General features: G+C 38.7%; 1 long non-coding RNA gene across 5 annotated transcripts in view; it reads left to right on the top strand.

Annotated features, from left to right (window-relative positions):
• LOC122233516 overlaps window positions 1-23033 on the top strand; it is a 295453-nt gene that overhangs the window by 6352 nt on the left and 266068 nt on the right. For 4 of the 5 annotated variants that reach the window (XR_006211075.1, XR_006211077.1, XR_006211076.1 and 1 more), the window contains exons 2-4: window positions 1053-1165; window positions 5770-5899; window positions 18766-18853. This is a non-coding gene — a long non-coding RNA (uncharacterized LOC122233516). The remainder of the gene's footprint in view (window positions 1-1052; window positions 1166-5769; window positions 5900-18765; window positions 18854-23033) is intronic. The other variant, XR_006211082.1, reaches the window with a different exon arrangement.

Below are 23033 nucleotides of genomic sequence, written 5' to 3' on the forward strand. Positions count from 1 at the left end.
ATATGGTAGCTAGTGCTAGATTTACTTATTTATTTATTTTGAGAGAGAGATCAGGGGAAGGGCAGAGAGCAAAGAGGGAGAGATCAGGGGAAGGGCAGAGAGAGAGAGGGAAAGAATCTTAAGCAGGCTTCATGCCCAGCATAGAGACCAATGCAGGGCTTGATCTCAGGGTGACATCATGACCTGAGATGAGATCAAGAGTGGAATGAACCAACTGAGCCACACAGGCACACCAGATTTATTATTAATTGTGCTTATTTTATTTGTAAAGGGTGCACAAAGAAAGCTTAGACCATTTCAGCAAGGTATAATATACAGTAACTAAATGTGCTACTGATTTTATGGTTTCCTTTCTCATTAAATTCATATTACCCTGTTTGATTCAATAATTAAGACAAAGTCATGGCAATTATTTCTAGTAATCTTTTGGAAATGTAACAATGAAATCTTCTCAAGTGTTTTAAATATGCAACACATTAAGTTGGTTTCTAAATATGTTTAATCCTGTATTCAGCTCTCAATAATAATTTGTAACCTTTTGTCATCAAGATAAGAACTACCTTTTCTTAGAAGAAGAGAGACCTTTTTTTGTTTTGTTTTAAAGAACTACTTTAAGAACCACTGAGAGATAAAGGTATTTGTTGCTTTCACTGTGAAAACTTTATGTAACTCTCAGTATCACAGAGGGAGTAAATGAACCTCTTATGAAAGATTTAGATGCAATGAATGGAGGTTAATTTATGTCATGTGCATATTTAATGCTCTGAGATTGTAGAATAACACTAGCCAAATTAATGAAAGAAGGACCAAAGGATGAAGAAGGCCCTTTCTTTTTATTCCCCACATGTCACCAAGTGAATATATTCTAATAGTCCCATGACCTGGAGTTAACCACAGACAGGGAAGACAGTATGTTTGGTTTGGGCTGCGTGTAATTTTAGAATACAGAATTTCTTGTGTTGCATAATTTTAGAGTTCAAGGCTTGGACTGTCCAGTCTTATAGATGCTTTAAACTCTTATTAACCAAGGCTTATTCCTTTATCACCCTCAGTGCTGGTGGCACACCATGGTCAACCACTGTTACCACTAATTGCTAGTATTGAGGGGACCTTACCTCACCCATGATCCTGGATCCTACCCCTGACCAGCTGAAGAATAATGGAGGTATGAAGGTTTGTAGTACACAGGCAATAAATCATATTAGCAATAACAGAAATGAACTGGCTTACCCTCCCCCCCCGCCCCCCAAAAAAAAAACTGCTCTGGAAAGGCACTTCTGCTATACATCTCTTTGGAGAGCAGTGGTGATCCGAAGAAATGCTTCCTCTTGAAAGAACCCTTTTTATTCACAGTGGAATACTCTTGAATTTTGCAGATCGTCAAACACACACAAAAAGTTTTTTTTAATAGTTGAGGAAATAAGCCTAAAGAAAATGTGTACCTAATCCTATTAGCTGACTTAATATAGAATTATTAAAAGCCTTGATATACAGGATTTAACACAATCTTTCTAGCAGGGTGTGATGTAATCTGTTTTTGTTCCTCAGCTAGCAGATGGCTTACCTTTAAGTAATTTCCAATATGTTAAGAGATCAAAAGCCATCCTCTCGCCACCGAGGCAGTAATCGTTCTTCTCTGCTGGGGGTTGCTTGGTACTGTGGTAGGGATATGCAAAGGCTCCTGGCATTTCCAAAGATAGAAGGGCGACATTTCTTCAGACTTTGAAGTTAATAATCCTTCAGAACTTAAAAAACTGAGGGATTTTTCAAAACCCTTTTAATGTTCTATATGCCATGTGCAAAAGTAAATATCTGTAAGAAATCACTGAGGGCTGGCGTGAAGCTTGGAGGAGCACTCTACAATCTCCCAAGTCATGGACTGGCACGATCTCTCGCTGCTGAGGGTGTGAATAAGTTGTGCTTCCATCAAGTACTACTGTTCGGAGGATGTGATTTGTGTGTTGAATGTTTTAAGAATGATGCTAGAAATAAACTCAGTGAAATTCATTGCCTGTGCCTGCCATCGATGAGCCCAAGCAGTGGCATTATGACAGGTCTGTCTATTCCTGCCATCGAGGCGTGACTGTTTGTAAGGCTGTGAGGCTTTCAACTGCTTCCTTATGCGTTTGTTTTGTTGTTGGAATGATCTATTGGTAAAGAGAGAGGGTAAATTTGCACTCAGGATTTGCATTCAGGATCAAACATTTTCTGTTTGATCTTTACTACTAGAGAGAAAAGTGTTTTGTATTTTGACAGTTAAATATGCTTCTAATGGACCCAGAGCCTACAGTCTTTATTTGTAAAATTTAATTCATATTTTCATGATGTGCTCAGTGATAGAACCCTGCTGAATTTTGAGTGCAGACAAACCTGTGTCTCAAGGTTTGTTACCACCTTTGCTTAAGGCACTTGCTTTTTTTACAGAGAGGTTTCATTTTATTCTCTGGACCAGTTATTTTTCATGCTACTTAAAATGAATAAAAGTCTCAGTAAGAAAATATATTCCAGCCATACAGGAGCCCTAAGATTGTATCTTCCTCTTGGAGATACAATGGATTGTTTTAACTTAAATGTCAGGTCAGGTTCCTCTACTATCACCCCCTATTGATAAATTGGTTTAGTCATTTGATGACTGGAAGTTGGCAGGCAGTTAGTTGATGGATAAATAGCACTTAACAGTCTTCAAAAGTGATAGAGGGGGAAAATTTGAAATAGAATTCAGAGGTATGTGCAAGAAGCTTTCAGGCACCAAGATCCATTTGGAAAGGAGGTAAGGGCAAATGGCATGGAACAAGAAAAATTGTGAAATGGGGACTTGAAATGCCCTAATACCATTTTACCACAACACAGAAAATCACGCATGAATACAGACTACCTATTTTCCCCAAACAGATTCACCACACTGTTTGGAGCTGTAAGTAATATCTGCTTTCTGTTCTTATGGGCAATAATATTCCTTTAAGTTCTCAAAAGTTTCTACCCCTAACTATTTTACAAGATATTCCCCTTCTGAGAATTTTCTATTATTATAAGTACCCAGGAATAACTGATCCAAAGAATAAAATGAAACCTCTTCATAATCAAAGGCAAGAGCTGGTAAGAGTTAGGTGAATGATTTATCATGACTCTCACACAAATCTCCCGGCTGTTCATTGAGCTCATTCCTTCTTTCCAGAATTATTTCAATACCACTGCTCCCCATATTCTCTGGAATCTCTGATCTTGAAAACTATTGCCGTATCTCTGTTTTCTTCAGGATTAAAGGAGCCACAAGGCTAGCTCTTTTTTTGGCCCCACAGGGCGTAAAAAATATTTTCTCTCAAGTTTAACTATACTTTATTTAAGGCCACTTGCTTCCTCGTGGGTCTTTCCTAGGTTCACTACACTCGTTGTGAATGCAGGTACAGGATGTGTCACTCAAATACAAGGCTGAGAGAATGGTAGGCCACCAGTTTATCCTTTCTTCAGTCATGTATCTAAAGATAGTCTGACTTTGAATGGAGTGTGTAAAACCTAATCATTAATTCCTGAGGAGTTTGGGAAAGAGTGAAATTTTGAAAGTCCGTGTTTCTGTCAGCTTGGATAATAATTGCCCATCTTCTGAGATGAGAGAGGTAAAGTAGTCAACCCTCATTGGACTAGGTAAATGAGATTGAGAGAGGAGTGGAAGGGTAGTCATGTAAAGTGAAAACTTAAGCATAGAAACAAAACTAGAGTTATAGCTTAGTCATTCAGTATTGTCATAAGTGTTGTTAAGGAACAACATGATCTACAACTGGCTCACTCCCAAAAATTGCTTAATACTTAAGGAATAGTTGTTTGCTTCTTCTCCCCGCCCCCCGCCCCCCCCCCCCACCTAAAAGAGAGGACTCAAGGCTTGAGATTTCTGGGCTTGCTGTTAGGAGGAAGAAATGAGTAAGAGACTGAGTGGGAGGACCTTGTCTTTTCTGCTTCGATTCCTTGCAAACAGAGCTGATCTCCTAACCCCTTCTGTTTGTCTTCAAGGAAGTTACAGTTAGCAATAATTAGCCAGTGACTAATTATTCAGCTCCCCTTCCCCATAGGTCTGTGCCCCCACATCCCTGCTGGACCTGAACCATAGTTAATCCATGAATCTATAAGTCAACTGTGGATAACGTCAAATTGATTCTATGTTTGTCGGATAATTAGGTATCTAGTTTTGAAACATGGGATAATTTTAGATCATGCACCAATGTGACACTCAGCTCACAAGAAAATTGTGATAACTCTCATAGAGTTCTGATTCCTTGAAAGGAAAATAGTGCATAAACTACAAGGCTAGCTCTTTTTTTTTTTTTTTTTGGCCCCACAGGGCATAAAAATATTTTCTCTCAAGCTGAGGTATAGAAACATATGCTCTCCAAGTGATATTAGCTTGTGGAAAGTTGATAATTACCAACCTCCTTCTCCATCTTCCTGTTTCACAGGCCAGGGAATGGGTTAATTTTCTACACTCTGGACTCAGACTCTGGATTCCTATTCTTGTTCTTTTGTTTAAAATACTGGGAAAAAACCTACCTGGAGTGCATGCAGAATCACAGTGCCAAGAAGGACCTTTGGAGGTCAATAAATTCATCTCTCTGCCTTTCTGTAGGACTATGCCCCATGCCACCCAGTTGAGAACTCCTGGGATTTTGAGGCAGTGTAGGATGAATGTGGGATATCTTCTGACTCCAGCACACAGTCAAAAACTCAGCCCAGCAGTGAATGCACAGCACTTTCTGTCTTCCTACTGTGCCCTGAGTAAAGACTTTTCACTTCATACATCATTCACAACTTGCTACAGGGATTTCACAAAGCCAGTACATACCCTTTACACAAAGAAAAGAAGAAAAAGAACAGGTCTAGGGAAAAAGGAAAAAAACAAAGATGTGTCTGCCAACTGTAGCATTATCAACATGGAAATTAACAAGGCACAGTGTAGTTCGGGATATTAATTAAACAAATGGAGCTTCTTACTCTATTCACACATTTCACATTTCAATAACAGAGTCAAACATAGTTAGGCAGTTTCATTTTCTCACTGGGCTCTGGTGCCCTGAGGAGCAAGGCAAAAGAAGATGGAAATTGGAAGCTCCTCTTCCCCTAGGGAGATGCTGAGTTAGTCCCATCTGACTCAAAAAATCCCAGGGTCCTAGAGGAGAGTGCCACATAAAGGTACTAGAGATACTGTCAGTGCTGGGTGTGCCCCCAGCTGTGCCCCCAGCTGCCCCCAGTGACTGAAGGAAAAGGCCCCAGGAGAGGAAGGGGCATCTTCATTTGAGTCTTGGAATGTCCCAAGCCAGGATTTCTCACAAAGAGGTGAAAAGACAACTTATTTATTGCTAATACTTGAGGGATTTTTCTTTTTCCACAAGATGATGGCTATAAGCATGATTATTTTCTGACTGACACTTCTAAATACTAATTAGAACCCCCATTCTAATATTGTATTATATTTTATATTACATACTGGTTGGGCGTCATAGTAACTTGATGGGAAGATTTGCATGGAAGAAATCGAGATTTAGTCAGAAAAATTAATCATAGAGCTATTAGTTTCCAAGTAGTGAATTAATTTAGGAAAACTACTAGATAGGTAATTTTCATTGTCTTTTCCTCTTGAGAAATACAGTATGTTGATTTTTGAAGCTTAATTTAAAAAAATCTGGAGCTATAAGCCTGGCTTTATTATTACTGAGTCATCTTAGGCACTAATAGCTCATTCTCTTCTCTCGACTTACATTCACCCATGTCCTTTTCCCTAAGGCTTCATGAAGAAATGAAGGACAAGTTGTTTTCTACATCTTGGTCCTAGATCTAAAAGCCCACCAAGTCCAAGTCCACTGACCTGTAGACTGAGCCTAGGCTCACCATTCAAGTTACTAAAAACCAGGTGGTGAGTATATAGTGTTCCAGGATGTGTCTGCCCTGCCCCACTGTCCTTAGCTTGCCAGGCCCGGTAGCCCTTCCCACACCACCTGCCACAGACATGCAAAGAACTTGGGTAACCATACATGACCTCCACTTACTCACCAAGCTCTGCCTTTTTCTTGACTCTCTGGTTTCTTGATCTCCATCTTTTCTTGATCTTTTTCCTGGTCTCCCACATCCTCTCCTGACTCTGGGTGTGGGGTATCTATTCTGATTCCTCTTTCTGCATTATTAGAAACTAATCCATAGACTGCCCCCAGCAACTCTGAGTTTGACCCATTTCCCTGACTTTGGAATTCTCACAGTTCTGAACAGAGCTCCTTCCATCAGACTAGCCCTGGAGGTTGTGTTGGCTCTTATCCCATTTGTAATTGGGAATTGGGGTCTTCTGGCTAAGACCAAACAGTTAGGGGAGTAGAGTGGAAACTTCTCAGAGAACTCTGATTTTAAATTCCCTTCCTCAGACAAGAGGTCAGTCCTATAACAGCAAACTGAAGACTAGAAGATCTTTGGGGGAGAATCAAATTCACTGTGTCATTCAGTCACATTAATTCAATAAACATTTGTTGTTTCAACTGCATGCCATGCATTGTACTAGATTTAAGATGCTGGGAGGTTCTCAGTGTTTTGTACTGCTCAAGAGAATATGGCAAAATACCTATCCCATATGGGCTTAGAATGGGCTTAGAATAAAATCACTGCAGGGGCACCTGGGTTACTCAGTCTGTTGAGTGTCCTACTTTGGCTCAGGTCATGATCTTATGACTCATGAGTTCGAGCCCTGTATTGGGCTTGATTGCTGACAGCTCACAGCCTGAAGCCTGCTTCAGATTCTGTGTCTCCCTCTCTCTCTCTGCCCCTCCCCTCCTCACTCTCTCTTTCTCTTTCTCTCAAAATAAATAAACATTTAAAAATTATTTAAAAAAAAGAAAATCACTGCAGAATGTTGCGATTTTATTTGGCCAACCAACAATCAAAGTGTCTGATTGTTGCCATGACCCAGATGCCAACAATGTGTTACTCAGAAGGTCACAACGACAGATTGCTTATAAAAAAACGTTACGTGTAAACCTTGGCTAGAAAGAAGGATGTCAGGACAATGTTTCCCATTATCTCTCCCTGTGATTACTTCTAATGATTATTCTGAGATCTGTCTGCTTCATGAGACCTGGCTATATGAGCCCAACAGGGCGATTTATCTCTTCATCATCATTTAGCTTCTGGATTCTAATATTCACTATATGTTTGATTGGCTTGTCTGTCTCTTGACTGAAACCTAGTCAAGAGGAAATCCATGATCATAAGATGATGGAACAGATATTTAAATCTCTTACTACAAGTGGCTGGCTTTGTTTTCCTTTATTTTATAGCAAAGCAAAGCATAGTTGCAGTTGGGTAGTATGGTTTATAATAGGACCCTATATTTGGGCTCCTGGCGCTCAGTTTCCCGAGGAAGAAACAGAAGCGTCACTTGACAAGAAGAGAGTAATAGAATGTGCTCACATAAAAATGAGTTTTGAGTGTCTGTCTGGTAGCTTGAAAAGGTGACAAATAGTGTAAGGCTTATAAATGGATGGGATGCCAATGATTTCACTGCAGAAACACTACAGTGGTTTATTTTCAGTGGTACTGCAGGTAGAGACCAACTTAATGAAAGTTCTTCATAAAGGCAACATAGATTGAATAGTTTGGAAACTGAAGAGACAAATCCTTTAGATAAAAAGATTTATAGGGTTTTTATGGGCAGCCTCATTCAGTCACCTATTATTACCTCAGAGGTCTTTAATAACTCTCTGGTACCTTTAATGAAAAGCTTTCCTTAACAAAGATACTACTTTAAAAAAGACAACTTTTAAATACTAACTTGAAAGATACAGAGAAGATATTGAAAATCAATTGAAGAACCATAAGCCCGTTGCCTTACTGTGATTGTGAGAGATTTGGAAGAATTCTTGCCCAAATTGTGCTAGATTTGTAAAGACTTCCATAATAGCATTTGTATTCAGACCAGCTTTTGTTCAAAGCACTGAAACATCCTTATGGGAGGCATGCAAGAGAAGGACATGATTAAGACAGTAGTTTTTTTGTTTTGTTTTGTTTTTTGTTTTTATAACTTTGGCAACAGAGTGGTTCCCTAGGAGTCTCTAACTACATTTTCCCCCACATATATCACTAAGGGAAATGTTGGTGTCTTGGAGGGTGAGCAGAGGGCTGCCTGGGATAGGAGAGGAGGAAAATACCAGTGAAACCCAGCTGTTCTCCATTAGTGCTCCCATCAGTGTTCCCAAACTAGACTAACAGAAGCCAGTGTTTGTAATGTGGATCATGTTCTATCATTGGTGTCTCTTTTATAGGGTCACTAATCCCATTCATGAGCTAATCACCTCCCAAAAGTCTCACATCCACATATCATCACATTGGGGAATTAGGTTTCAGCATATGAATTTAGAGAAGATACAAATATTCAGTCTATAGCAATATATTTTTCTTCAGTGAATGCCCTCCCAAAAATTTGATGCAATAAAAATAAGTAACAGCACAAATAATATGTAATAGAAGAAAAGATCATGCTTATAATATTATAAAAAGTTTGAACACCAAAGAACATTCCTATAAAAAATTTTCAAGACATGTCTGAAAATAAGATTTTTTTGAATAAATGAAGATGTATACAATGTTCATAGACAAAAAGAACTCCCTGCAATTCAGTAGCTTACAGTCATGCTTACAGAAACTTGGCTGCAAGTGTGAACCAGCCATCTGTGGTCCATTCTATCATGGGAGAACAGTGCCAGCTCTAGGACTCAGTAGGTCAGAGTCAGACTGTAGAAGAATCTCACATTTAGCAGAGAGTTGGAGACAGAACTGTAAAATATGGATACTACCTGGCATTCTACTTGATAAGACATAAAGGGAAAGTAAAATTCTCTGATCAGTGTCTGTATCTTAATGTTATATAATTTCTACCCCATTATGTTTTCAAAAAGAATCAAACTGCAGTATTGTCTAGAAGGAGAAAATGGCTCTAACTTTAGTAGAATCTAGACAAATGACATGCCTTACTAGATAATGAGACACAAAAGAACACTTATAGTATCAATCTATTTATATAAAATTCATAAACAGACATCATTACACTCTAGAGTTTGGGGATACATAGTTCAGTGGCAAAAGTATTAAGAGAAGTGGTGATAACTAGAAAAGTCAGGAAATGGTAGCCTTTGAGGGAAGGAAGGAGATTGGGATTGGGAAGGAATCCCAGGGGAGCTTCTGGTATATTGGTAATAGTTTCTTTCTTTTTTTTTTTTTTTTTTGAGTATAGTTGACACACATGTTACATTACTTTCAGGTATAGAACATAGTGATTAGACAAACTTATGCGTTTTGCTGTTTTCATCACAAGTGTAGATAGTAGCTACCATACAACACTATTACAATACCATTGATTATTATCCTTATGCTGTTCCCTTTATTCCCATGATCTATTATTCAATAACTGGAAGCATGTATCTCCCCTTCACCCATTTTGCCAATCCTCCACCTCCTTCCCTCTGGCAACCGTCAATTTGTTTTCTCTAGGGATATTGGTAATGGTTTCTTGATCTGGTTTATAGTCATATAGGTGACACTTATTAAACACATATTTAAATTTTATCACTTTTCTACATGTGAGATATTTAACAATTCTGTAGATAGTTAAAAAATAAGTTAGATATTTTGTATACCTTTTCTTGGTAGGTCAAGGACATGTGTCTTTGGACCATGAATTTCCTTTCCCTATGGGTGGGCTTCCTCTGAGGCCCAGAACTCCTCATAATTCAGGCTCACTGCATATAACACTTCATGTTAGGAAATAAATACCTCTTGGTCCTGAGATACTTTGCAGTTCACATGAAACTGAGCTAGCTCAACATCCTCGATTTTAGAAATTTGGATTTATTTCTCCTCAGGGGATATATCATGAGTCTCTAATTGACTTTTATCTTTTACTCTACTTTTAAAATGAATCAAGTCTGTTTTGAAGTATATTTTTGATCTAGTGAAATACAGAGTACTATTGATTAGATATTCTGAGTGTCATCTGTTTGTTATCATTTAGTAATGTGATAGGCCTTTATGTCCACTTTGGGGGCTTTTTAAAAAAAATTTCTTATTTACCAACATTGCAAAATCAATCAAATGTGAGCTAAAGCAAAGGCAACTTGAATGACCCCAAACTGAGATTTGAGCTGCCAAAATAAGCAGTAAAAAATTTTACTAACTCTAGTGAGTTTCAGAAAGATAACAGTTATAAACTTTATTTCAAGTAAGTTTCTGAAAGATCTGGAAACATGATTATCAGAATGCAGATTGTACAGAACTTTATGTCCCCTGATTATTCACAGATGCAAATTATCATGCAATTGGAAGCATACTAAGATACTGCAAAGATATTCTGATATCAGTAATATGCTTTCTTTGTTACTTTACACTCAGTCTGTTCATTGTTTCCAAAGAAAGAGCCTAACAGTTTATATTCTTCCAGATGGGAAATGATCGGGTAAGAATTCTTCAAATATATCCCACCTGTTAACCATACTTCCTTCTAGAGAATGGAATTTTTGTAGGTAGACAGGCAAAAAGCAGTCACTTTTTAATTTTATTTTATTTTTCACTTAAAAAAATTTTTTTAATTTACATCCAAATTAGTTAGAATATAGCGCAACAATGATTACAGGAGTAGATTCCTTAGTTCCCGTTACCCATTTAGCCCATCCCCCCTCCCACAACCCCTCCAGTAACCCTCTGTTCTCCATATTTAAGAGTCTCTTATGTTTTGTCCCCCTTCCTGTTTTTATATTATTTTTTATTCCATTCCCTTATGTTCATCTGTTCTGTGTCTTAAAGTCCTTATATGAGTGAAGTCATATATTTGTCTTTCTCTGACTGGCTAATTTCGCTTAGCATAATATTCTCCAGTTCCATCCACGTAGTTGCAAATGGCAAGATTTCATTCTTTTTGATTGCCGAGTAATACTCCATTGTATGTATATGTATGTATGTATGTATATATATACACACCACATCTTCTTTAACCATTCATCCATCAGTGGACATTTGGGCTCTTTCCATACTTTGGCTATTGTTGATAGTGCTGCTATAAACATGGGGGTGCATGTGTCCCTTCGAAACAGCATCCCTGTATCCCTTGGATAAATACCTAGTAGTGCAATTGCTGGGTCATAGGGTAGTTCTGCTTTTAATTTTCTGAGAAACCTCCATACTGTTTTCCAGAGTAGCTACACCAGTTTGCATTCCCACCAGCAGTACAAAAGAGATCCTCTTTCTCTGCTTCCTTGTCAACATCTGTTGTTGCCTGGGTTGTTAATGTTAGCCTTTCTGACAGGTGAGGGGTGGTATCTCATTGTGGTTTTGATTTGTATTTCCCTGATGAGGAGTGACATTAAGCATTTTTTCATGTGTCGGTTGGCCATCTGGATGTCTTCTTGGAGAAGTGTCTATTCATGTCTTTTGCCCATTTCTTCACTGGGTTATTTGTTTTTTGGGTGTTGAGTTTGATAAGTTCTTTATAGATTTTGGGTACAACCCTTTATCTGATATGTTGTTTGCAAATATCTTCTCCCATTCTGTCAGTTGTCTTTTAGTTTTGCTGACTGTTTCCTTCCCAGTGCAGAAGCTTTTTATTTTGATGAGGTCCCAGTAGTTCATTTTTGCTTTTGTTTCCCTTGCCTCCAGAGACGTGTTGAGTAAGAAGTTGCTGTGGCCATGATCAAAGAGGTTTTTGCCTGCTTTCTCCTCAAGGATTTTGATGGCTTCCTGTCTTACATTTAGGTCTTTCATCCATTTGAGTGTATTTTTGTGTATGGTGTAAGAAAGTGGTCCAGGTTCATTCTTCTGCATGTTACTGTCCAGTTTTTCCCAGCATGACTTGCTGAAGACACTGTCTTTATTCCATTGGATATTCTTTCCTGCTTTGTCAAAGATTAGTTGGCCATATGTTTGTGGGTCTATTTCTGGGTTCTCTATTCTGTTCCATTGATCTGAGTGTCTGTTCTTGGGCCAGTACCATACTGTCTTGATGATTGCAGCTTTGAAGTATAGCTTGAAGTCTGGGATTGTGATGCCTCCTGGTTTGGTTTTCCTTTTCAAGATTGCTTTGGCTATTTGGGGTCTTTTCTGGTTCCATACAAATTTTAGGATTATTTGTTCTAGCTCTGTGAAGAATGCTGGTGTTATTTTGATATGGATTGTATTGAATATGTAGATTGCTTTGGGTAGTATCGACATTTTAACAATATTTGTTCTTCCTATCCAGGAGCATGGCATCTTTTTCCATTTTTTGTGTGCCTTCTTCAATTTCTTTCATAAGCTTTCTATAGTTTTCAGTGTATAGATTTTTCACCTCTTTGGTTAGATTTATTCCTAGGTGTCTTATGGGTTTTTGTGCAACTGTAAATGGGATCAATTCCTTGATTTCTCTTTCTGTCGCTTCATTGTTGGTGTATGGGAATGCAACTCATTTCTGTGCATTGATTTTATATCCTGCAACTTTGCTGAATTCATGAATCAATTCTAGCAGTTTTTTGGTAGAATCTTTTGGGTTTTCCATATAGAGTATCATATGATCTGGGAAGAGTGAAAATTTGACCTCCTCCTGGCTGATTTGGATGCCTTTTATTTCTTTGTGTTTTCTGATTGCAGAGGCTAAGACTTCCAATGCTATGTTAAATAACAGTGGCGAGAGTGGACATCCCTGTCTTGTTCCTGACCTTAGGGGGAAGGCTCTCAATTTTCCCCATTGAGGATGATATTAGCATTGGGTCATTCATACATGGCTTTTATGATCTGGAGGTATGATTCTCCTATCCCTACTTTCTTGAGGGTTTTTATCGAGAAAGGATGCTGTATTTTGTCAAATTCTTTCTCTGCATCTATTGAGAGGATCATATGGTTCTTGTCCTTTCTTTTATTGATGTGATGAATCACGTTAATTGTTTGGTGGATATTGAACCAGCCCTGCATCCCAGGTATAAATCCCACTTGGTCGTGGTGAATAATTTTTTTAACGTATTGTTGGATCCAGTTGGCTAATATCTTGTTGAGGATTTTTGCATCCATGTTCATCAGAGAAATTGGTCTATAGTTCTCCTTTTTAGTGGGGTCTCTGTCTGGCTTTGGAATCAAGGTAATGCTGGCCTCACAGAAAGAGTTTGGAAGTTTTCCTTCCATTTCTATTTTTGGGAACAGCTTCAAGAGAATAGGTGTTAATTCTTCCTTAAATGTTTGGTAAAATTCCCCTGGAAAGCCATTTGGCCCTGGACTCTTGTTTTTTGGCAAATTTTTGATTACTAATTCGATTTCTTTACTGGTTATGGGTCTGTTCAAATTTTCTGTTTCTTCCTGTTTCAGTTTTTGTAGTGTATATGTTTGTAGGAATTTGTCCATGTCTTCCAGATTGCCCATTTTATTGGCACATAGTTTCTCATAATATTCTCTTATTATTTTTTTATTTCTGCTGTGTTAATTGTGATCTCTCCTCTTTCATTCTTGATTTTATTTATTTGGGTCCTTTCCTTTTTCTTTTTGATCAAACTGGCTAATGGCTTCTCAGTTTTGTTAATTCTTTCAAAGAACAAGTTTCTGGTTTCATTGATCTGTTCTACTGTTTTTTTTTGTTTCAATAGCATTAGTTTCTGCTCTAATCCTTATTACTTCCTGTCTTCTGCTGGTTTGGGGTTTTATTTGCTGTTGTTTTTCCAGCTCTTTAAGGCATGAGGTTAGGTTGTGTATCTGAGATCTTTCTTCCTTCTTTAGGAAGGCCTGGATTGCTATCTACTTTCCTCTTATGACTGCCTTTGCTGCATCCCAGAGGTTTGGGGTTGTGGTGTTACCATTTTTATTGGCTTCCATATACTCTTTAATTTCCTCTTTAACTTCTTGGTTGACCCATTCATTCGTTAGTAGGATGTTCTTCAGTCTCCAAGTATTTGTTACCTTTCCAAATTTTTTCTTGTGGTTGATCTCGAGTTCATAGTGTTGTGGTCTGAAAATATGCACGGTGTGATCTCAGTCTTTTTGTACTTGCTGAGGGCTGATTGGTGTCCCAGTATGTGGTCTATTCTGGAGAATGTTACATGTGCACTGGAGAAGAATGTATATTTCACTGCTTTAGGATGAAATGTTCTGAATATATCTGTTAAGTGCATCTGGTCCAGTGTGTCATTCAAAGCCATTGTTTCCTTGTTGATTTTTTGATTAGGTGATCTGTCCATTGCTGTGAGTGGGGTGTTGAAGTCTCCTACTATTATGGTATTATTATCAGCTAGTTTCTTTATGTTTGTGATTAATTGATTTATATATTTGGGTGCTTTCACATTTGGCAAATAAATGTTTACAATTGTTAGGTCTTCTTGGTGAGTAGACCCCTTAATTATTATATAATGCCCTTCATCATCTCTTGATACAGTCTTTGTTTTAAAGTCTAGATTATCTGATGTAAGTATGGCTATTCCAGCTTTCTTTTGGAGACCATTAGCATGATAGAGGGTTCTCCATCCCCTTACTTTCAATCTGAAGGTGTCTTTAGGTCTAAAGTGGGTCTCTTGTGAACAGAATATAGATGGATCTCGGTTTTTTTGGATAAAAAATGAGATCCCTATGCCTGTTACCCTATGCCTTTTGATTGGAGCATTGAGTCCATTGGTGTTTAGAGTGAGAACTGAAAGGTACGAATTTATTGCCATTATGTTGCTTGTAGAGTTGGAGTTTCTGGTGGTGTTCTCTGGTCCTTTCTAATCTTTGTTGCTTTTGGTATTTATTTATTTATTTACCTTTTTTTTTTTCTTTTGTCCCCTCAGAGAGTCCCCCTTAAAATTTCTTGCAGGGCTGGTTTAGTGGTCACAAACTCCTTTAATTTTTGTTTGTCTGGGAAACTTTTTATCTCTCCTTCTATTTTGAATGACAGTCTTGCTGGATAAAGAATTCTTGGCTGCATATTTTTCTGATTCGGCACAGTGAATATATTCTGCCACTCCTTTCTGGCCTGCCAAGTTTCTGTGGGTAGGTCTGCTGCAAACCTGATCTGTCTTCCCTTGTAGGTTAAGGACTTTTTTTTCCCCTGGCTGCTTTCACGATTCTCTCCTTGCCTGAGTATTTTATGAATTTGACTATGATATACCTTGTTGATGGTCAGTTTTTGTGGAATCTAATGGGAGTCCTCTGTGCTTCCTGGATTTTGATGTCTGTGTCTTTCCCAGGTTAGGAAAGTTTTCCGCTATGATTGGCTCACATAACCCTTCTACCCCTAAATCTCTCTCTTCCTCTTCTGGGACCCCTATGATTCTGATGTTGTTCCTTTTTAATGAGTCACTGATTTCTCTAATTCTTAAATCATTCTCTTTTGCCTTAATCTCCCTCTTTTTTTCTGCTTCATTATTCTCTATAAGTTTGTCCTCAATATCACTGATTCTCTGTTCTCCCTCACTGTCCTTGCCACTGCCACATCCATTCGAGATTTCAGCTCACTTATAGCATTTTTTATTTCATCCTTACTAGCTTTTACTTGTTTTATCTCTGCAGAAAGGGATTCTAATCTATTTTTGACTCCAGCTAGTATTCTTAAATTCTGGTCAGACATCTTGATTGTATCTGTGTTGGTTAAATCCCTGGCTGTCATTTCTTCATGCTCTTTCTTTTGGGGTGAATTCCTTTGTTTTGTCATTTTGAAGGGAGAAAAGGAATTGATGAAGTAGAAAAAATTAAAATTAAAAAAATAAAAATTAAAAAATTAAAAACAGACACACACACAAAATCAAAATCAAATAAATCATCCTAAATCCTAGGTGTGTTTTGGTCTGGGTGTTGAAAGTGGCTTGATAGATTACAGAAAAAAGGGGGTAAAAAAGAAATCATTTGAAAGTTTGAAAAAATGAATACACTGAAGTAGACTACAATGAAATGATGGAAGTGAAATAGAATTTGAAAAACTTACACAAAAGTAAAAAATATAGTAGAAAAAAATTAAAAATATTTTTATAAAAATTGAAAATAAAAATGAATTTTTTCTCTTTCTGTATTCAAGAAAAAAAAGAAATGAAAGACAGGGAAAAAAGAAAGAAAGAAGAAAATTGAATAAATGGACCAGCTAACAGACTGAAATACGACTGAAATTACTTCGTTTTCCCCTAGAAGTCAAATTATGAAGGGCTTTGTAGTCCATAAACTAAGCAGGTGGTGAGTCTTCTTTTCTTGAAGAGCAAGGTTGGCCCAGTTGGGCGGGGCTTAGTGTAACGGCTCTGTTCTCCACTAGATGGCGCTGCTAGCCTGCTGGGGTGGATTGTTGTGGCACTTGTAGGTGCGCATACACATGTGCGGGAGCGGTGAAAATGTTGTCTCCCAGCTACTCAGTCTCTAGTATCGGAACTCTGCTCTCCCCAGTCAGCAATCACGTACCCATCTTTCGTCTTCAGCTTCTGTCCACTCCCCACTTCCACATTGTCCGTAACCAAGTCCGAGGCAGCACCTCCCTCCTGAGTTTTGTCTCAGATGTGGCTGTCTTCCCCAGCCCCCAACTTCTGAGGGACTGTGGCTTTGACCTAATAAGCCCCTCTACAGAGGGTCTCACAGAGCAATGGGTGGGTGCCAGCTGCACCCAGGAACACTTGAGGGACCGTGCTACTGCCAGTGCCCAAAGACTGAGGCTAGGTGCCAGCCCACCCCAGAAAAAGTTCGCGAGACAGTGTAGCACTAGTGCCTCAGGGATTATGGAAAATCACAACACACATCTGGTACCAAGCTTCACCCCACAATGACCTTGTACCAGCACCAGCGAGTGTAGCCATTCTCTGGGGTCTGCTCTACCAAGTGTCCTTCCAGCAGTGGAACTGCTTCTCCCTGTGTGGCCTGAGAACTTCCTGGACCCCACTCTGCTCCTGGGGATTCACCAGAGCACCGCTAGGTATCGAGCTGCAGAGTTTCAGACTCTGCATTCTTCCTGTTTACAGTCTTAATGGAATTTAAACCCTCTCCTTTCTCCTTTCTCCTTTCTCCCTTTTTAGTTCAGTCCCTGTGACTGTTTCCAATTTTCCACTTTCTCTCCAGCTGTTTTTGGGGAGGGGTGCTTTTCCCATATTCTCCCCAATGCCCCCCCCCAGTCTCTGTCCTCCCTCCCCATGCAAAAGCAGCTCCCTGCCCTCCGAGTCTTCTCTCTCCCCAAGGTCACCTCTCTTCACCATGTAGGTCCTGAATTCTGTGGTTCAGGTTGTGCAGATGTTGTGTTAATCCTCCAATCAGTTTTCTAGGTGTGCAGGATGGTTTACTGTTGGTCTGGCTGTATTTCATGGACTCGAGACACACAAAAAACTTCCATGCTGTTCCACCATCATGGCTCCTCCCCCACTTTTTTCTTTATATATTTTGGAAGTACTTGATTTTGATGAAAAGAGTATTTCATAATTATATTTCCCTTCATATTTAAATTTCATATTAAAATCAAGATAAAAAAATGAAATTGATCACCTATCCCCATTGCATCTCCTACTTTGAATGGCTGGCTCCATTTTATTCTTCACATGTTGGTGTAAAAGCAATCTGTCTGTCTCTGAAGCAGGGTATTCCTTTTATTTTTCTTTGTGGTAACTTTTACTTCCACTTTGTAGTATATATTATGTTTTTAGTCATGTTTATTTTAATAATTTATCTTGCATAGGGCTAGGCATGTAGTTACTGAGGTATTTGGTGAATGGATGACTAGATGAATGCATGAGTGAATGAAAATGACCAGATTGAAATTGCCATCTTACTCTCTTGCACAAACCATGACATTGAAATCCCAGGTATGAATTCATCTTTGTTCTATTTTGCTGAATACTTTTAGTACTAAAGAAAGTACAACACTGACAGCCAACATTATGGACTCCATCTGGCTGTTGAAAAAACCCACTGAGTTAAAGCAGGGTTCACTTTGGGTCAGAGATGCCATTTTCCTGTCCTAACTCCATTATCTTACACACCAACACTCACCCTTTCCTTCTTCCCCTGAAAAGCAACATAATGAAGATAAATAGGCATTTTACAGACAGGTAATCTCATGATAACAGATCCCTGTTATTTACACCAGCAAAACCATTTCAATGGCCAAGACTTGCCTGCACCCACTGGGGTTAGATTCTGTAGGTCCATGATCTGTAAAGGTGTAGGGTTCATTAGTGCCTTGAGAATAGCTGTGCAGGACTGCTGGGGATCAGATTACAGGATCTCATTAACTCATTCTCCTTGTCTGCTTAGACAGCCTTTTCTTAGGACCGAGAGCTATTATTTCAACTTTTTTGATACCAAGAGGGCCAGAGGCTGAGGATTTTCTTTTACTTCTGGTCAGTATCATTTTAAAGTGTATGCTAAGGAAATAACATTTATTGCAAATGTTGCTATAAAATATAGAATCGATTCATATCTCTGAGCAACTAGTCTTTGCTTAAACCTTTCTATTTATCTAGTTAAGAATTACCCAACTTAAATCTTTGCTAATCTGCAATAGTCTGTTAAATATAAAGAAATCAATAAACTCCAAGGAAATTTTATTGTTTTATGTTGCCTTTTTAAAAATTTTTGGCTTATCTGATGAATGAAAATGACGTGAGCATTATTAAAAGCATGTGGATCTACTTAGGGTTCACTCAGTGCAACAGACTTAGAAAGTAGGTCAGGATTTTACTTTCAAAGTATTAATTACAAGGGCATACTGGTCTTCTGCAAGAGTCTGCTATGGACAAGTGAAGGGTGATTGGAGAGTGTTCTAGGACAAGGGGAAAATATATGTGTCTCTTTCTTCAGGAAGAGAAAACATGGAGAGATCAAGAAATAAAAAGAAAGTCATGTGCTGAAGAATATGAGGGAAGAGTGGAGTTAGAAGAGGAGCAAGGTAAGTAGAGCCCAGATTATGGATGGCTTTATAGAGTATGTTAAGGATATGGCTCTTTAACCCCAAAGCAAAAGATGGCTTTTGAATGGCTTTAACCACACATGAAGGTAGGAAGGTAAGAATGTGGTCAGATTTATTTTTTGAAAAGATACATAGACTGGATGTGAGGGATTAGTAAAAGTGAGGTTGAGATGCTATTGCATTGATCCATGGTGAGAAATCATGGTAGTCTGGATTGGTATATTGATATATTGACTGTATAGATAAAGGAGAATGGAAATGAAAGGATTGAGGATGCATTTAAAACATAAAAGTCTGTATTACTTGTTAATGAATTGGGTATGTGGTACAAGGAAGGAGGAAGTGTCAAGAATGACTTCCACATAGCTTTTAAGCAACTGGATAAATAGCAATGCCATTCATTGAGAAAAGCACATGTGAAAGTAAAGATAATGCATTTAGGCTTACACATAATACACCTTAGATCCAAGAGAAGATGTGGCATAAGCAGATATCCATTTAGGACTCAGAGGAGAGGTCTATTAGCACTGGAAATTCAGGTCATAGGAAGGGATGAGATGGCCTAGCAGAAGAGTAAAACATGAAAAAAAGAGGGTCTGACACTGACCTCTAGCCAACTCTAACATTTAGTGATTGGAGGAGAATAAGTTGGCAACAAAGCTGATTAACAGCAGCCAGAGAGGTACAGGAAAACCTGAAGAGTGGGTAAGGGGAGGAGGGGACTAGAAGCCAAGGGAAGAGGGTGTTTCAAGATGGATAGAGTGATCACTGGTAAAGGGGTGGGGGTTAATGCTGCTGAGTACCAAATAGGATGAGAGCTAAAATTTTTCTGATGAATTTAGCAGTATCATGGTCACAGGTAACTCTAGAAAGAGCCATTTTGTTAGAGTGGGAACAAAGGCCATCCAATGAAATGGATCGTTAATGGAATATGAGGAAATGTGAGGATATAGAGTTTTGACAAATTTCATTATGAAGAAAAAAGGGAGGGATGGTGGATGAAAGGAAAACAACATTAAATAGGAATTCTTTTATTATTATTAAATAGGAGAGGCCAGAGGATATTTAAATATTTGTGGCAATAATACAATTGAGAGGTAGGGATTGAATAAACAGGAAAGAAAAAAGTTCACTTGTATTGTCTTAGGATATATGCTGTTGCCCGTACCATCCTGTACTAATTGTAGACTCCCCCTGTACCTTTCTTCTTTGCTATTAGCTAAGACTCCAGAAAGGAGTCCCTCTATCTACCTTGCATTAGCCTCCAAGTTCAGCCTCCTGAACCAGAAAGGCCAAGCCTCTTGCTGATCCTTCAAACTTCAGTGGGCTTTTGTTCCCTGAGTTCAGTTCAGTTCAGTGCTTCCCCTTTGTTCCATGACCACAGGCACATCCAGTGCCTTAGCCACAGATCTTGGGACCTCTTTCTTCATGAGAGCTCCAGGCTCTTCACTTGCTTAAGAAGGGAAATGAAAGAAATAAATACTAAACTCACAAAATGTCAGTGCTTGGCTATTCATCAGTTCAGTGACTGAAAATATTTGCCCTGTATCATAGTAAGGTCCCATGACCAATCGCGTAATTACATCTTAAAGAACACCCAACTTCAAGGGCAACTTGCAATTATAAGTCAGATGTATACTCTTGAGATTCCACCTCAAGCCACGGTCCTTCCTATGTATGCTTCATGGGTTTTCCTCTCAGACCTCTTTCTAGCTTGGTTTCCATTAAATTCAGTATGGCTGTCATTCCCCACAGAAATCTAATCCCATCTGTTTTACGTTTATTTCTGGACCTTTTAATGTCCTAACTTACATCTTTGGAGAAAATATTGAAAGCTGAAAGTAGTAGATAAAGATTTATGTTCACGAAACAAGCTGTCAGCACAGATGTATGATATAATTTTTACCAAAAGTTCAATATTACCTTAATGTGTATTCAGGGAAAAAGCTATAAATATAATGTTAACTCTAAATGGGATCATAAAGCAACTGAATATTTTCATAGCTATTTACCCAGAGATTGGTTTGAAGCAGTTTTACACCATTATTTCTGATTCTTCTGTGTTTACTTTTAGCCTTTTATAATGAAAGGAAGAGAGAAAGGGAGGAAGGGAAGAGTAAAGGATTCTGCTTCACTTTTCCCCCTAAAAAGCTAACAAGCACATAGGCATCTGTTTTAAAAGTCCAGAGTCCTGTGATATTTCCTTTGGTTTCATCTCTGCTCACCTCATGCTAAGAGGTAGCACAATACAGTGTTATGATCATGGATTTTGGAGACAGCTAGATCTGGGCTCAAATACCAGCTTCATTGTTCACCGTGTATGAGACCTTGGACAATTTTCTAAATCTTTGAGCCTCAGTTTCTTCATGAAGTACTTAACAATATGAACCTTGCTGGGTCACTGTGAGGATCACATAGGATTAAGTGGCAAAGTGAATTACATATCAATAAATGGCAGCTATTGTTGCAAAATGGACTGAGACCTAACACATGTGTGCTGGTCTATTTCCTTCATGAAAGAAGAGCCTAACTGGAGTGAGAGCCACCTGCAGATGTAGCCATTCATAATAAATGGAGTCATTCATACTTAAGTTGTGACTCTCCTATTGGTGGGGGCCAAATGCTCCTTAGCATGATGATGTCAGCATTACATGAAATATGCTTTCTTCATATGAGATAGTCTGTGAGGCCTTTGGGGTGGAGTTGGAGGGAGTGTGTGGTGAGTGGAAATGAATGCTTGCATTGATGAATATGCTTGCTTCTTAGAGCCAGAGGAAGTCGGCTGGTAAGGAAATTGAATCAAGACACTTTCTCTCTCTTCATTGGGTAAATTCAGATCATGCTTCTTTCTCTTTGGAGTCTCCAAAGCCTGAAAAGCTTGATTTTATTACACCAGAAAGAACAGAGGGGAGGAAACTCCGGTGAAGATTCATGAAGGGTGGATGTGGACACTGGACTAGGGGTCTAGAAGGAGCTATAAGACAACAGGAGAGGAAATTGGGGAAAGTGAAAAGGGGTTAGAAAAGAGGGATAATCCATGTGGAGTACAGCTTCCTTCTGAAGATCAGTCTGTAAGTGCCCATCACACCCTTTTGCGGTAGTAGGGAAACAATACTGTTTGTATCACCTGGTGTTTCCAGGTGATACTGCTCATTGAGAACTTCCTGACCTTTTCTAAAAGGAATGTGCATTCTTTCATTAAATTCTGGTGTTTGTATTTGGTCTGGGGAAGCCTAGCTAGGCAGGGAGTGTTTTAAGACAAGAAAGGTCATGATTTCCCAATCACTCTGTAAGGGGTTTCCTGGCCACCCCACCAAATACACATGTGCCCACACATTGATGATCTCTACAGGGAGACCATAAGCCCTTATGGCTGAGACTACTTCACCAAGCAGGATGGAATTTCCTTATTTCCTCCCACAGCCCATTGTAAGAGAGACAAGAATGGGCTCTATCAGTCAACAGTTATATGTCTAGAGTTCTTCCTTGGTGTGCTTTGTAAACCTTTCCGTCCTACAAAGTCTAACATTCCAGCTATGCTATTTGGCATGGCTATACTCTTCCTGCTCACCTTCACTTCCCACTCCCAGCAGCCTGCCTTCTTTAATCCCAAACCTTGGTGAATTTTCTCATTTCCACGCAAGACCCCCTACTTTTTCCAGTGGTTGTTAACCAGGTGCTGATCTGCATTAAGTTACCACATTTCAACAAAGCACACAGATACCTAATGTATTCCTATTTCTTCTCATCCTTCCCCTGGGAAGAGATTTGGGGATCAGTAATGATTCATGGTGTGTGTGTTTATCTTGTTTAATATATTTATATTTGTGTTTATATTTATATATACACTATCCATGTAGAAATGGAGACCAAAGTAGCAGGGAATAGACTACAGCAGTGAGTATTGAGAAAATGTGAGAGAGGGAAAGAGAAGAGATTTTTAGAGATTTTTAGGCAGTTGATGTATTGATGTAGTCTTTAAAGTGATGAATAGCAAAGAGAAATTTTAAATTATTTGGGTATGTGATACACTGTTTAAGTCCCATGCCACTCATTCAAGAATGCCTTCAGAGGTCATCCACAGAACTCTTCTATGTCTCCTAGAATTGCATTTGAGTTTTTGTTTGGTTGTATTAGAGTAGAATCCGTCCTCAAGAGG

This window comes from Panthera tigris, chromosome A2, assembly GCF_018350195.1.
Source record: "Panthera tigris isolate Pti1 chromosome A2, P.tigris_Pti1_mat1.1, whole genome shotgun sequence".
Taxonomy (NCBI): domain Eukaryota; kingdom Metazoa; phylum Chordata; class Mammalia; order Carnivora; family Felidae; genus Panthera; species Panthera tigris.